General features: G+C 36.3%; 1 long non-coding RNA gene across 1 annotated transcript in view; it reads right to left on the reverse strand.

Moving 5' to 3' along the window:
• Positions 1–6,175: 6,175 nt before the first annotated feature.
• LOC309667026 overlaps positions 6,176–17,889 on the reverse strand; it is a 570,884-nt gene continuing 559,170 nt past the window's right edge. Inside the window, exon 2 of the long non-coding RNA XR_014267488.1 lies at positions 6,176–7,834. This is a non-coding gene — a long non-coding RNA (uncharacterized lncRNA). The remainder of the gene's footprint in view (positions 7,835–17,889) is intronic.

Genomic DNA, 17,889 nt, shown 5'->3' on the forward strand with positions numbered 1-17,889 from the left:
ATAGAGAAGAAAGGATGATCTAATTTAGGTTTGAGAAAAAAACATTTAATCTGACTTCCGCAAGGATATTAGGATTTCCCAGGTGGATGTTCACTTCAGCAGAGAAAGCAATGTGTAGAAAGGTCTGCAATGTGGGAAAGATCTTGGTATTTTCAAGGGATTGGAAGGTAGACAGTGAGGTAAGAGCTTCATTAGTGATGGAGAGTAAGGTGAGGCTGGAGAAGTAAGTATGGGCCAGGTCATGCAGGGCTCAATTGGATATAGCAATGATGTAGGCTTTTCTTCCTAAATGCAATGGAAAACCATTAAAGAGTCTTAAGCAAGGGAAGGACATGGCCAAACTTAATTCATAAAAGGTTCACTCCAGCATGGGGAGTGGTGGGGATAAATTATAGGGAAAGAAGAGCGGTCATGAGGCTACTGCACCTCTGACATAATGCACATAGGATTCGGGGAGTGACAATGGAGATGGAAAGAAGTAGACAGCTCTAAAATATACCTTGTGTGATATTACAGTATAAATTTAATATCAGGAAATAAACACCAAGTGCTTCTTCTTGACTCAAGATAAAACTTTGTCAATAACCTTACAAAAAGTACTCTAAATGAAAGCCTTTATAGATACAGTTTACAGAAAACAGAATAGGGCAGTTGAGTTTATAAAACTAATCACATATTTACCTACCAGGAGAGCTCTCTACTCCCTAGAATACCATCTGATGAATACAGAGTCATGTCAAAGGTTTCTATTGTGATTAGTATCCCACTAGGCGGGATTAAGTTCAGAATTTGCCAATTCACAGCGAATTTACTTTTATGTGGTTATTGTAATCTGAAGATTTAGGCAAAGAGAATATGCTTAGTTGGAAGAAAGGTAAAACAAAACAAATTATTTGCTCATAAGCAAATATACATACATATGAAAGGAAATCATTAAACAGGATTTCTAATGTGTTCTAACGCACTTGTCCTTGAATGTGACTAGGGATTTGGATACATTAAACTGAAAACAATTATGTGCAAATGTCCATATCAATAAAAGTTAAAAAGGTTTGAGCGATGTTAAACATAGTCCTTGGAGGTAAGCTAATTAGTAAACTAGAGAGTCTTAAAACTCTCAAGTGCCATCTTTGAACTGAAGAAGACATCTACTAATGAAGTCCCCACTGGGCTAAAAGTCTGTATCTGGCAGTATGTGTATTTCTGTAGCTGAATTTCAACTATGTTGATGTATTAATAGCAGTATCAGCTGTTACTCCATAAAGAAAAAGCAGGGTAAAAATGTTTACAGAACCCTAAGCTGAAAGCTTTTTATTTTTAATTTCTTGGTTATATATAATGCATCTAAAATAATCAGATGCAACCAAAGTACCCTATAGACAGAGTGGAAAAAGGTAAAATAACCTTGATATAATAAGGAAGAGGGTAGATATTTGAGAGGAAAAATAATTAAATCCACTCTGACTCATTTACATATTACAAAAATAAATGAGGTAAATTTGGCTCTTCTAAGAAGTTTTGTAGACGAAAATATCAAGCTTTATGACCAAATATACTATTATTTCAAATGGAATGTTTTAAAGTAGTGTACTCAGAACAGATATTTAATTTGGAAATCTATATAGATCACCTAATTGTCTTAATCTTGACAAGAGGAAAGGATTGTGCCAGCAGCTGGCTAACACTGTTTATTACCGATCTATGATTTATTGTACTTCATAGAAAAGTCACTTGCTATGAAACTTGTGTTTTCTAATAAGCATTCCACTATGATGTATTTCTGAGTGTTTCCTCTCTTTTAGCAGGGAGCCTAGAGAAACTGAGTAGGTTTCAGGGACCAGAAAACCTTGCAAACAATATTGGCCTAGTCTTTAGAACAGGGTCACGACATACGGGAGCATATCCAGGTAAGAGAGCTGAACATACAGACAGCATGTCTTCTTCCTTCCCTAAGGACACAACGAAGATCCAATACCTACACCTCTATAATTTGACAAACTAAAAATAGATGAACATGGCAGACACACAATTTAAAAAAAAAGTTTCACCAAATTAAACGAGTTCAATTAAAGTAGCACAGCACACACATCCTTATTTTACCCACACCCTATCTCAGTCAGGAAGATTTTGATGACCCTCTTTCAAACTAATTCAACTTCTGAATCAAAACCTGACATTATCCTCCTCTCTTTTTTCACTTTTATCTTTATAAAAGCAGAGGAAGGAAGGAAGGAAGGGAGGGAGGGAGGGAGGGAGGGAGGGAGAGAGAAAGGAAGCAACAACTAAACTCTTGTAGCCTGCTCGAAATCATCAGATGACTTTGACATAGATTTCACAGGAAAATAATTCAGAGCTGCTGAAGAAGGAGAAAGCTGTGGGAAACAATGTGGGATGGTCAATGAGACCTGGGGGGATGGCAGGCGTTAGATATGTGTGTCTGCGGCCCAGTATACATGTATCTTACATATTTATCTTGCTTCTATTCTAACCTTTTTTGTCTTCCCCCAAAATTGCAACATGTTTATAGATCTGTTTTTACTTCTGCTGCAAACTCTTTGTAGCTCTACATTGGCATTCAATGTTTTGCTGCTATTGTTATCTGGGATTTCTACATCCGCAGTCTTATTCATCAAAAGAAAGGTGGTAGGTAAAATGATTCAGGAGCAACAGAAAGTCCTTTTAGTTTTCTATTAACTAATATTTTTCTTAATAATTATAACTTAAGCCTGTAATTCCATCTGAAAATAAGCCAACTAGAGAGTGATCTAGGTTCTAATGTTTCTGTGTTTTAAAATGAAAACATTCCTAGGACCTTAAGCTGGGCTATCCATCATTGACACTTCAATGTAAAATTGTTAAACTATTAGATTGTTACCTCCTAACACTTCGCCCATGCCATTTAAACTCAAGGGGCCAGAGTTTCAGGGAAGAAGCCAGAGGTGAGATATATAAGCAAGTGACACATACCAGGCATGTATGGTGACTTCATTAAATAAGAATCCTGTGGCATGATTTTGACTCTGGGGGCAAGAAATGGTGGAGGCACAGAGAAATGTTAAGGTTTATACACTTTGCAATTTTTTCTCTAACAGCCCTGGGCTCCACAGTATTTATTATTAAGACCTTCCTTTAAATTGTCTTGATCTTTTCCATCACCACAGGTACTTCTTAAGGTCATAAGTTGGTTCTAACTGCAGTTCTCTGATATTTTGTCAGTGCTTAAAGAGTTGTTTAATCTTGCCATGAAGTGCAAATATTGATAAAAAATAGACTCATTGGGGATAAAGAAGTTTTCAAATAATACTTTTTTCAGAATTGATAGAATGAAGAAAAATGTTGACTAATGGCTCAAATACTGAAGGAGGATGAGGGGAAGAAGAAAAAAGGAATATATGGGAGACAAGGGAAATAGCTGATGGGTTGTATGAATCAAAAACAAGACAGTAAACACAGTAGTTTGGTCTTGGATGAGAAATGATACTTATTATAGCAAGGGTGTGGATTAATATAATTGGTCGATACTGGTACAGAGACAGAAAGCAGGAAAACATAGACAACAAAAGGCACAAATATATATGAGACAGAAAGGAAACTTTGTGGATCTATTTTGTTAAGTAAGAGAAAGACTTGGGATGTTCTTGAGGAAAGATGATGGGTCGAAAAAGATATATGAATAGAGCAGCCTTTAAATATGTCTTTGATCCTCTTCCTTCAAGAAAATATTAAAAAATTTTAATTGAGATTGTTCTGCATAATTGCAGGTTTTCTGTTTGTTTAGTTGGTCACCATTGTTTTTTCTCATTTCTCTGTGTCATTTGCAACAATTAGATTCAGACAGAGGTGAAACTGCTGTTATCTTAAAGGGCCAGCCCTATCTCACTTTAAGGAAAACTTAGGAAAAATCTCATTTGTTTCAAACAGGGTTGATTCTAATGGGAAAAGAAAAAGGTAATTTATGTATGTTTTGTTCTAGATGATACTATATTGCAGTAGGCAAATAAAATATGGAGGAAAAAGGTATAAGGTATGTAATAAGATGTAAGGTATACAGTCAGCAAGCGTTATGGGCACATTGTCCCAAAGTGAGGAAATCTTGCTGCGTAAACTTAACACACGTTCACAACCCAACATTACTCCATTAGCCTATGACATACTTTAAAAATTAAACAGTATTTTCTAAATGCATCCTTGTTTTCATTTATTATTTCTCTAGCCCAATTCTCTTATATGTTACTTTCTTTATCTTTCTATCTGTATCCTTCAAAATGTAGGCTTTTTTCTCTTCTCTCCCCTTCTTTTTATTTTTAGACCTCTCTCATTACCTTTCTGAAACCAGTGTATTTTTTTTTTCCTGCATAGACTTTAGATCCAAATCGCTTTCCAGCCTCAAGAAAAACCATGCTCCTCAAAGTCATCCGACTCACGCTTTCCATTGGTAAATATTTCCAAGTCATTGGTGCATGAAAAACTGATCAATCTTTACCACAATTCCAGGGACTCAGCCAACATGCAGTGTTCCACCAGTATATCCTAGTTCTTATTCTTTTCCCCCTTTCTGTCCTTGCTTATAATGCTTTTTGAGTGATTATATTACTTCAAGCTGCTTCTTTATCTTTCTGAACTCATACTGGTTTCTTTAAACCACTTTCTCTAAATATTCCCATCTTCTCCAAGATCACCAAACACCACTTGTTTCTTCACAAGAGGCCTTCCTTAGAAGGATGCCTCAACCCCTTTCACCTGAGTCCCTCACCAAGTCTTCATTCCAGAGCATTTTACCTTCCAGCATTTATTACCTTTCACTTCCTCCCAAGTAAATGCTCTCTTCACCTTTTGGGTGGGATAAAAGGAGTATGGGAAGATGGAGTTGTCACAGGTTAAACATCACATTAGGATAAGTCAGAGGGAGAGCACTGTGGAACAACAGAAGGGAGCTGTAAGAGGAGTAAAATACTAGGAAATTATCACGGACCCAACAAAGAAAAAAGCTTAGGTACACATTCAGACTACAAAACAGGAAAAACCTCTAGGTTACAGAAACTAAGAAATTGATAGAGAGGAACTGAATATATGCCAGGGAGAACAGAGAAAAAGAGAAGGGAGGGGAAAAGGGAGAGAGGGAGGAAGAGGGAGAGAGGGAGGAAGAAGGAGAGAGGGAGGAAGAGGGAGAGGAAAGGGAAGAGGGAGGAGAGGGAGAGGGAGGGAAAGAGAGATGCAAAATCACATATACTTTAGGTAGGTGGGTTGTTAGAAAAGGGACAGAGGCTATTGTTGAGGACCCTCAATAAAAGGATTCATGTGAGCCAAATTTATTCTTCCAGTGCCAGTCAATAATTTGTCTTTTCACATAATTTCTGATTTTCTTCCCTTATCACATTCTCTCCTATTCATAAATATTTTAGGAAGGGTATACAAATATTTTATTATTGGTCAGTAACCATTATGGTAATTCACTGTTTCAGATGATCTATTTTATACATTAATTAGAATAACCTGATATGGGGCTTCCCTGGTGGTGCAGCGGTTAAGAATCCGCCTGCCAATGCAGGGGACACGGGTTTGAGCCCTGGTCCAGGAAGATCCCACAAGCCGTGGAGCAACTAAGCCCGTGCGCCACAACTACTGTGCCTGCGCTCTAGAGCCCGTGAGCCACAACTACCAAGCACGCGTGCTGCAACTACTGGAGCCTGCACACCTAGAGCCCGTGCTCCGCAACAAGAGAAGCCACTGCAATGAGACGCCCGCACACCGCAAGGAAGAGTAGCCCCCACTCGCCGCAACTAGAGAAAAGCCCGCGTGCAGCAACGAAGACCCAACGCCCCCAAAAATAAGATAAATAAAATAAATAAATATTTTTTAAAAAAGAATATCCTGATACTGCAAATAACAAAATAGATAACATTTATTTCATGTTGACTTTGTGTTAGGAACTTCACTAAGCAGTGTACATACCTTTTTTGCATCTTATCCTCACAACATCCCTATGGAACAGGTAATAATACCTTCATTTAACATATGAGGCAAACCAAGCTTCGGGAAGTTGAGTAACTTATCCAAGGTTACAAAACTGCTAAGGAGGCGGGCTGGGATTCACACCCAGGAGTACCTGGCACCAATGTTCATCTTTTCATTACATTCTACAACCTACTAAGTTTTATTAGTTGGCATTAACAAAACAGTTTTTTGGCAAATCATTTTGCTCTAGTTTAAATGGAGTTTGCAGGAGTAATATCCCAAATCATATTACCTCATTAAAAAATGGCTGGAAATATAATTATATTAAATAAATAATGTAAATTTCAATTGTACTAGAATACATTTATTTATAATAGCTAAATATCTGAATTTACTTATTTTAACAGAGTATTGCTTATTGGGTTCTAGCTGGTGACTTAGTAAGGCCCTATGTATTGTACAAAATAAAAATCACCAAGTTTAAGTGCAAAATTCAATGAATTGTGACAAATGTATACATTTATAAAACTATCAGCTAATTCAAATTTTACATCATTCAGATTTCCCTCGTCTTTTTGTCATTATTTCGCACCCCACTTTGGCATACTGACATGCTTTCAGTTACTATAATTTTATATTTTTAAGAATTTCATATAAATGAATCATATAGTATATAGCTTTGGTGACTATGTCATTCCTGTAGATCCATGTTGCCATCCAGTATTATTTACATATATATGTTTTTATATATATGTTTATATATATATATAAGGGAGGCCTGCTGGCAATGAATTCTTCAAGATTTAAAAAATCTAGATATATTATTTCATCTTCATTTTGAAGGATAGCGCCACCAGATATAGATTATTGGTTGATTTTATTTTCCTTCAACACTTTAAATATATGTCTCCAGGCTTTCATAATCTGATAAAAAGTCAGGCAGTAATCTCATTATGATTCCCCAGTATGTAATGTGTCATTTTTCTCTGGGTGTTTTCTATATTATCTCTTTTTTTAGCTTTCAGCAGTTTTACCATGATGTGTCTAGGAGTGTATTTCTTTGTGTTTAACTTGTATGAAATTCCTTGAGTAGATTAATGTTTTCCATCAAATTTAGAATGTTTTGGACCTTTATTCCTTAAATTTCTTTCTGCTTTTTCCTGTCTCCTTTCTCTTTTGGGGATTTCATTTACATATGCGTTAGACCACTTCATATTTTCCTCCAGATCTTTAAGATTCAGTTCATTTTTCCTTATGCCTTTTTCTATTTCTTCTTCAATTGGATAATTTCTATTAATCTATCTTAAATTTATTGATTCTTTCTTCTGTCATCTGCAATCTGATGTTGAGCCCATCTACTGATTACTTTTATTACTTCTACTTTTTCTACTCTATAATTTACAGTTTTTACTAACTGCAATTTTTATGTTCAGATTTCTCATCTGTTTATGCATTGATGCCATATTTTTATTCAGTACTTTGAAAATATTTTTCTTTGATTTTCTTAACCATTTTTTAAAAACTGAAGTATAGTTAATTTATACTGTTGTGTTAGTTTCAGGTATATAGCAAGGTGATTCAGATATATATATATATATATCTTCTCAGATTATTTTCCATGGTAGGTTATTACAAGATATTGAATATAGTTCCATGTGCTATACAGTAGGTCCTTGCTTATTTCATATATAGTAGTGTATATATGTTAATCCCAAACTCCTAATTTATCTCCCCCCCACCCCCACTATCCCCTTTAATAACCATAAGTTTGTTTTCTATGTCTATGAGTCTATTTCTGTTTTGTAAATAAGTTCATTTGTATCTTTTTTTTTTTTTTTTAGATTCCATGCATAAGCAATATCATATGATATTTGTCTTTCTCTGTCTGGCTTACTTCACTTAATATGATAATCTCTAGGTCCATCCATGTTGCAGCAGATGGCATTATTTTATTATTTCTTATGGCTGAGTAATATTCCATTATATAAATATACCACATCTTTATCCATTCATCTGTCAATGGACATTTAGGTTGCTTCCCTGTCTTGGCCATTGTAAATAGTGCTGCAGTGAACACGGGTGCATGTATCTTTTTTAATTATGGTTTTCTCCCGATATTTGCCCAGGAGTGGGATTGCAGGATCATGGTAGCTCTATGCTTAGTTTTTTAAGGAACCTCCATACTGTTCTTCATAGTGGCTGTACCAACTTACATTCCCACCAACAGTATAGGAGGATTCCTTTTTCTCCACACCCTCCCCAGCATTTATTATCTGTAGATTTTTTAAGTTTAATTAAGTTTAAGGTCCCATTTGTTTATTTTGTTTTTTTATTTCCATTACTCTAGGAGACCAATTCAAAAAACTATTGCTGCAATTTATGTCAAAGAGTGTTCTGCCTATGTTTTCCTCTAGGAGTTTTATAGTATCTTATCTTACATTTAGGTCCTTAATCCATTTTGAGTTTATTTTTGTATATGGTGTTAGAGAATGTGCTAATTTCATTCTTTTACATGTAACTGTCCCGTTTTCCCAGCACCACTTATTGAAGAGACTGTCTTTTCTCCGTCATATAGTCTTGCCTGCTTTGCCATAGATCAGTTGACCATAAGTGCGTGGATTTATTTCTGGGCTTTCTATCCCATTCCCTTGATCTATATGTCTGCTTTCGTGCCCATACCATACTGTATTAATTACTGTAGCTTTGTAGTATAGTCTGAAGCCAGGGAGCATGGTTCCTCCAGCTCTATTCTTCTTTCTCATGATTGTTATGGCTATTTGGTGTCTTTTGTGTTTACATACAAATTTAAAATTTTTTGTTCTATTTCTGTGAAAAATGCCATTGGGAATTTCATAGGGATTGCATTGACTCTGTAGATTGTCTTGGGTAGTATAGTCATTTTAACAATATTGATTCTTCCAATCCAAGAACATATTATATCTTTCCATCTGTTTGTGTTGTCTTCAATTTCTTTTATCAACATCTTATAGTTTTCAGAGTACAGGTCTTTTGCCTCCTTAGGTAGGTTTATTCCTAGGTATTTTATTCTTTTTGATGCAGTGATAAATGGGATTGTTTCCTTAATTTTTCTTTCTAATATTTCATTGTTAGTGTATAGAAAGGTAACAGATTTTCTGTAGAGTAATTTTGTATCCAGCAACTAAATTTACCAAACTCATTGATGAGCTCTAATAGTTTTCTGGTAGCATCTTTAGAATTTTCTATATATAGCATAGTTTTTTAATTACTGATTCAATTTCAGTACTGGCAATTGGTCTGTTCATATTTTCTATTTCTTCCTGTTTCAGTCTTGGGAGATTGGCCCTCTGGTGGTCAGGGCCATCCATGTCTAGCAGCATATCTAGAGGCAGCTGTGGGCTCAGGAAGTCTTTAGGCAGCCTATGTGCTGATGGGTGGGGATGTGTCCCCACCCAGTTAGCTCTTTGGCCTGAGGCGTCCCAACACTGGAACCTACAGGCTGTTGGGTGGAGCCAGGTCTTGGTGCGAGTGATCCAAGCAAGATGTCAGCCCCTAGGACAGTTCATGCAGATGAATACTCCCCGATACGTCCACCACTGGTGTCTATGTTCCCAGGGTGAGCCACAGTCACCCCTCCTCCTCAGGAGACCCTCTAAGACTAGCAGGTAGGTCTGCCCCAGGCTTCTATAAAGTTACTCCTTTTGCCCTTGGTCCGAGCGCACATGAGATTTTGTGTGAGCCCTTTAAGAGCGAAATCTTTATTTCCCCCAATTCTGTGGAGCTCCTGCAATCAAGCCCCACTGGCCTTCAAAGCCAAATGCTCTGGGGGCTCCTCTTTGTGGTGCCAGACCCCCCAGGTGGGGGACCTGATGTGGGTGACAGAACTTTCATTCCTGTGGGAGAACCTCTGTAATATAATTATTCTCCAGTTTGTGTGTCACCCACCCATGGGGTATGGGATCTGAGTATATTGTGAGTCCGCCCCTTCTACTGGTCTCGTTTAGGTTCCTTCTTTATGTCTTTAGCTGTAGAAGATCTTTTCTGGTAGGTTTCAGACTTTTTCAATGATGGCTGTTCTGCAGATTGCTGTGATTTTGGTGTGCTCGTGAGAGGAGGTGAGCACACCTATGTCTGCCAAATCCAACACGTGAGTCAATTTACATTGACTGTCTTTATTTTCCTGATTATTTGTCAAATCTAGCTGTTTCTTTGGACGCCTGATTTTTGGTTGAAAATGCAGACTTTGCAAATAATATGTTGTAGTGACTCCAAATTCTATCCTGTTCTGGGTATTATTCTGGTTTTGTTTTCTTAGGCAGTTACCTTGCCTGGAGTCAAACTGCAAACTCTGTTGCCAACTGCCTGTCTTCTGCTCTCACATTCACCTACCCTCCAAGTTCAGCAATATATAGCTGCTAAAATATCTGCTTTGTTCTTATGCCTTCCTACTGCTGCATTTTTAGCCAGGTTTCCTATCGGTCACCCATACCTGCCAAATTTGTCAAAAAACTGTAAATTTAGGTGGATTATGGGGCTCATGCTTTCTGCTTTACCTTGTTTCCAGGGAATCCCCTAATTTCCAGTTGCTCTGCTGGTTTTGGGCCCTGTACTCTGACACTTTCATCTTTTTGCTAACTGAACTGAGCATGATTGAGGAATGCAGTTCATTTTTAAAAACATCAAACTCAGAGGTCTGAATCTGGGACATCCTATGTTTCACCCCTGGTCTCTGGCTTCTTTTTTATCATGCCTCCTGAGGTCTTCCCTGTACACAAATAGTTTAGCTGTCAGTCAAATATTTGGACAGTTTATGCTCAGAACTTGAGACTCCTTGCTTCTCATACTACTTAGTATTTTCCCTCTGAACATCTAGTCTTGAACTCTGATCTCTAGCACACTTGGCTGCCATTTTAAACAGCTGTAGCCTTAGGGGAGAATGGCATACTCAGGTCAAGAATAAACAAACTTGAAGTTCCTATGCATTCCAGTCGTGGTTTTATGAGTTTAAACTATCCCTGGTTTCTGTTTGTTTTTTGTTATACAGTTATTCATTGATTTTAAATGTTATCCAATATTTATAACTTAACTGATGAGTGTTCACATAGCCACCTAACTCCTTGCTTTTCTGAGGTTCTATAATTTTGTTTGGCAAAACCAAGTCTAAGAAGTCTTTCAAAATATTAATTATGATTATCTGTGGTACAACTTGATTTTGGTTAAAATAGTTTATCCTGTTAAATTATCTTTAAAATATTCATCTTTCTATATTTGACTGCTTTATTTTATGTCTTGGGTGTGATGTCTTTTTATAAATCATAATTCTTAAGATGTCCTTTCTTGTAAGTATATCATCATTAAAATAACAATGTAGGTAAAACAACCAACCACTGAGAAGTCATTTTTTAGGTTACCCTGTGTCAATGTGTTCAATGGTCCTATGCTAACCAAACAAAATGGGAGAGAGGAGTATATCAGTATAGGTATAATGGAAGGATCCATAAAACAATCTTAAGCCGAAAAATATCCTGCAGGTAGAGAATCAAAGTATTATACACATTGTCTGGTATGGGATCTTTTCCAATCTCTGACATTATAAAGATGGGCACCAGATCATAAGGTATCAGTGCTCTGTGAAGCAATTAGGAACAATATATAGAAGGACTTCTGTTCATCATACTGATATCTGACCTTGTTCATCCACAGGAATAATTACCAATCAGCCCCTGGTCCAACCTCAAGCCACATATCTAAAACTAGAGTAGGACAAACTCCCTGCTTGGCCTCTACCATCTCTTACATCCAGTGAATCCACTAAGCTGTGATTTTTTTTTTTTTTTTTTTTTTTTTTTGAGAAACAGTATATCCATAAGACCCTGATGCAGGAGTTGACGGGAGGGCAGGATGCATCTGTGGGTTTTTCTTTTTTTTCTTTTTTTGCTTATTCTGAGTGAAGTGTAAATTGGCTTCTTGTTTTAAGAGTCTAAATGTCAAGAGTGCTTAATTTGATCCGCTTTACATATGTTAAGAAGGAAATTAGAAACCTTATTAAGGGTTGAATGCTAAGAATTTTCATCAGTAACAAATCTATCTTGGTATCATTTTTTTACACGTTTATAAGTTGTTTGAGAGTTATGAAATTTGTATTAATGTGATAAAGACAAAAACCATCCAATCGAAAGGATGTAGAGGTATTTACCTTCATCCTAAGGTACTACTTTTCTTTGATCCTTTGTGTACACTTCAGACAGGAGGCCATCATTGTGCTGAGTGAAGTATAATAGTCTTAGAAAGGAGAATAGAAAAATGAGAAAATGGTTAAGTGGACTGGAATAAGAAAGTGCATGGAAATATGGACAAGAGATTCTTAGTGGTAGCTAAAAGAGGTGAGAAAGTAGAGAGACACAATATTGGAGGAGCTGAGCTAAAGGAAGGAAGGAAGTGGTTGTAAGAAAAAAGACCAGTGAACCAGCAATGTTCATTTATCAGGAAAAGGAAGACAAACAAAGAAGGAAGTTGAGATTTGACCAGCTGCAATGAGAAATAGGACTGATGACAAAGAGATGTTTAATTATGCCACATAATATGCAATATAACGTCCTTATCTGAAACCTTCTGAAATCCCCCAAAATACAGTATCTCTTTTCAGTTTTTTTAATGTTACAATATGCTGTGACTGTTCTTAAAGTCAAGAGGAAAAAAAGACTTAATTTTATTCAAGTAACATTTCAGGGACTCATGGAATTTTAGACATAAGGTGACTGCCCAGCGGTACTTCCAGAGGGCCAAGAATGCCCTATCATCATGAGAGTCAGGTTGCTGAATTTGGGGGACAAGCTGAATAGACACAATCCATGATTGGACTGCCCTTATAGTACCATATTAAGGTGAGAAGCAAATTGTAAGAATTACTCTAAGATAGGGAGAATGCCTGATCTGTAACTAGATATACCAAATGGAATAGAGAGCCTTAGAACTATGTGAGATTGCTAGACTGTAAAAATCTAAGAAACTCCCTCATGAGGCTGCAGGAAGAAAATGAGTATTTAAGCCACATCTATAGACACATAATTTATTGAAACATCTGAGTCCTTCTTAGAAAAAGACAAGCGATCTGTGACAGGTACAATTGAATAGTCTCAGGACGTTAGTCTGGCCTCACAGGCTAAGACCTGATTCACTGGTGCTTGGAGACCTCAGAGGACTGAAAAATCCTTCCTTTAAGGAACTAGAGAAGTTTTCAGAAACCACATTCCAGGTCTGAAAAAGAGATGTTCTACTGAAATACTACAGTAGTGGCAGGTCTCAGAGACTGAGAATCAACAGAAATTAAGAGGAATATTATGGGTCTTGCATTAAGAATAGTTTGAGGACTTGGAGACGTAGACTTCCATTTCCATGACTGAATGCCTAGTAGCCCTAGAAAGAATGCAGAGCAAGTCAGGGAGTTGAGGGTATCAATTTATAAAAATGCATCAGAGGAAAGGGAGAAGTTTTCTGTATAGTGATGAGATTCAAGAGTCTTTGATAATAGATCACACAGTTGTGCTAGAGCATAGTTTGGAGAGGTAAAATGGCTGGGGCAAGTCAATGCAAAAGAATGTAAAGCCAAAGGTTGCTGAACAAACAGACTTTTTTCCAGAATCATCAATGTTAATAAATTTAATTAAAGATGAGAAGAAAGAGGTTACTGTCCCAGTCCTCAGGGATAGGGTCAAACAATGGACTTCAGTCTAGAGGTTCCAGGATAGTCATGGGGACCAGAAAAGTTAATGTAAGAAAGTGTATACAAGGAATGAATCTTTAAATACATAGATTTTCATGTGCATGGAGAGAAACATTTCTCCTCTTTCTATCAAAAGGCCCTCAGAACTAGCCTGGGGACAATTTTATGGATTATGCCTTCAAATTTACCTTTTGTTCATAAGAGTTGGTCATTGACAGCAACTCTCTGGCCACTTAGCACTCATCTCCTGGAATGTATCAGAACCCAGATGTGGGGACAGGTATTTTAACAGTCCTCAGCTAAGGACTTTGGGACAGAGCAACACCCTGTGTTTATTTCAGTTACGGTAAAGTCAAGCATTTGTTGGCAGATTATACTTAAGAAGAAAAGTAATCAATAAAAACACCAACCCTCCTTTCTGACTGAATAGAAAATACTCTGGTGAGCACAGTAAGCTTGATTCAGAAAGAACAAGAACAAAAGTAAGAGTAACAGAAAGACGTGACACTCAACCCAGTGGAAGGAGTAGGGGACCAAAGGATTGAGATTTGGTTGGCAAGGGACACTGGACGCCGAAGTACATATTATAGCCTTTTTCATAAAGGATAAATTACAGCACTGTCGACAACTTTATTAAAATCTGTCTTACATCCTTTCCCTCATCCTGACATCTGAATATATCCCTTTAGTTTCTTACTGAGCTGTTCAGCTGCAGGCCCTTTGCCAAGCTGGGTTGAACTGTAGGAAACATAAAGACAGGGAAGTAGCAGAAGACACTAAGGTGAGCTACACTAGAAAGGATAAGGCAGTAATTGGTGAATACATCTGTCAATAGGCAGAAAAGAGTAATTCAAGGATGTTTCTAGAGGGGGTAGAGTTATATGTTGAGAAGCTTCATCATGGGTTGAATGAGGGAGGGATGATTTTATATTTGTGTTTATTTTTGCTTGGAAGAGAAAAGGAAAATTATGGTAAGATAGGAAATTGTTTTCGGTTTCCATGAAGAGCAGAAATCTGGGGAGTGAGATATGGTTCCTTCTCATCTTTCAAGTCTCAAATGTCACCTGTTTTCAGAGACCTTCCTTGTCCATTGTGTATAAAGTCACCACACACACCACTCCACCTTTCAGGTACTCTCCATCATATCATTTGTTAAACTGCACAGCATTTCTTATCACACTCTATAATTACTCTTATTTATGTATTTTTTTAAATTTATGTCTGTCTCTCCTATTAGGATTGACGTTTCATAAAGTTAGGATCCTTTTCTCTCATGTTCACACTATTAACAAGCCTACCACAGACCTACCTGTCTTACTCCACAGGAGATATTCAATAAATATTTCATGAATGAATGACTGATTGAAAGAGTGAATAAGTGAAGAATGAATGAATGAATCAGGGTTTTATAGACAATGTAGCTCTGTTATATACAGAATAACTTCCCAAGCCTTGTTTTTCTCTAATTAGATTAGTATATAAATTTTTTTTTTCAAGCATGGTTTTAAAATACTCATACTCCCTTGATTTCATAAGAAGTAATAAACAACCCTCCATGTTTTGACAGAGGAGTATGACAAAATCAAAGAATACCTCTATATTGACAAGATTGAGGATAACGTATATTACTGTCATTTTACAAAACAAATATGTGTCCTTTATTCATATTTGATTTTGATTCATGAAAAACTTTACTTCTTTGCTCATTTTAGCAGTTTGTGACTCAGCAAACTTTCATTCCCTCAGACACAGTATGTAAGTGCACTTCTCAAAATTAACCATAACCTATTGACTCTGTATCAATAAAGCACACAACTTTGTTCTCCATAAAGTCATGTAGTTAATTGATACTTTAATCATTTTAATTGAGTTATCACCACTCAATTCATGTAACGAGGTAGAAAATTCTGCTCTAATCAACTCTTCCTCACAAAACCACATCTATACTGAAAACGGAATACACATTATTATCCTTCTTTTACTTCTTATTTATCAGCTGAATTCTGTAATTCAATTAGGCAACCTGGTATCAAATAACTTAAATTTGCCTTTAAAATAAATTCCCATTCCCTAGTATTATCCAAGTGTAGAATGTATTTTCTACAATCTCTCAGCTGATCTCCTTCAAATCCTTGATAAGCAAAGATATCCACAGTGATAGATAGGTATGGCTTTCAAGTCTTGATGATGAATTTATTTTTCAGTCTTTCAGATACAGCCCCTTTCTCAATTCCAGTGTTACCAACCTAGGTCAAGTTCTCATTAAAACTCATCAGGACCACTGAAACTCTACACTAACTAGCTTGCTTTCTTCTATTTCAGAAGTCCTCGAATCCGAACTAGTCCTTCTGAAGTGGAGGTCTCAAAACATTTCGCATCACTCACCTCTCAGTAAAAAAATTTTGTCTGTGCACTCACAGCATATGTGCATTAATTTATTCATAAATTATGTGCCTGTTTTATTTTGCCAATGCTTAATGTACATTTTTAAATATACAAAAAGAATTTTTTAAAGTGAAGTATAAATAAATAAAAGTCTTCCTGAAGCCCAGTGAATCATATCCTTCTGCCCCAGGGTAGTGATTAGATGACTTTTAAAAGTCTATAAATCCCTATATTTTATATGTGCATATATAGCTTTCAAGTCATCTATGACCTCTTAGGTTAAGATCCAGCAAACACATCACTTACACTGACCCCAGATTTATTTTAGTAAAACACAGATCTTATCCTAAACACTTCCCCTTTCCAAAAATCTGTGTTTAAAGATTACATCCTCTCTTCTTTGGTTAGCATAAAGTTCCACAGAATCTGAGGACAAACTTTGCAGCCTTAATCTCCTGACAAGCCTGCTGACTACACAGAAAACATCCTTTTCTCTAGCACACTGTATATGTCACAATTTTGTGTCGTTTTCTACTTCTTTATGAAAGGAACTACCAGTCACATTTAAATAACACTACTAGTAAGAGCTACCACTTATTAAACATTTACTTCAGGTTACATATGTCCATTATCTTATTCAATCCTCACAGCATTACAGGATAGGTATTATTAACCCCAATTTACAGAAGAGTAAACTGTGGACCAGATATTTATTGCATTTTACCAAAGATCACAAAATTGAATTCAGAACCAAGCCTGGGTAACTAAAACCTGAGCATGTTACCAACACACTGAACTGTTTCCATACCTCAACTGCCATCTCAAATGTAAAGCCTGTCCTGACACCCTAGCCCCCAAACCATTCCTCGCCAGGCAGCAAGAGAAGTTAACTGCTCTGTATTTTTTAACACTTTGTTCACACGTCTAAGCACTTGCAATTCTATATTTGAGTACTTTGGGTATTTGTGTGTGTGTACTTGTCTTCCCTCGCACCTTATTCTAAAACTACTAGAATGTTAGGAGTGTTTTGATTATTATTTCTGTCTCATCTATCTAGCATTTAATAAATGTCTACAGACACTCTTATAGTGATATAATAAATTATCATTTGACTGTAGATTGATTCACATTTTATTTTTAAACAAGAAATGGCCAATGTTCTGGTTTCATATTTTTATATCCAAGTTCTTGTAACCAAGGGAACAAGATGTTATCAATACTTAGGACCATCTATCATCCAAAAGTAGTGTTAGAGAGTGGACTAAATATTTTTGGAAAAAATTTGAAATCTGAGAATTTCCTCAAACCCAAAGACAAAAATAATGAGTTGGCACACCATACAACACTTATTCTAAAACCACTCCTATTTTTATGGAAACAATACCTACCATAAGTGCTCTAGAAAGACTGTAGAAATGATACCATATATCATAGCAGAGATTATATAAGCTTATCACATATTAAGAATAGATATGGTGACAAACAAATCCAAAGTGAAGGATATTCTACAAAACAACTGGCCTGAACTCTGTAAAAATGTTAATGCCATGAAAGATACCAAAGGCTGGTGAACTGTTCTAGATTCAATGAGACTAAAAAGATGTGGATAAATGTAACATATGGGGAGAGGGAGCTACACAGGACATTACTGGAACAATTAGGAAAAATTCCTAAATTTTCGTAGGGTGATAATTGAATCATAGTTATTTAGGAGAATGTCTGCTCTTAGGAAACATATATATTGAAGTATGTTAGTTAATAAGTTAGTTGACTTTTAAGACAAATTTTTAAATGGTTGTAAAAAAAAAAGATAAAAGCAAAAAATAGAAAAGAGGAAAAAATGGAAA

Source organism: Balaenoptera physalus, assembly GCF_965194825.1.
Source record: "Balaenoptera physalus genome assembly, chromosome: 9".
Taxonomy (NCBI): domain Eukaryota; kingdom Metazoa; phylum Chordata; class Mammalia; order Artiodactyla; family Balaenopteridae; genus Balaenoptera; species Balaenoptera physalus.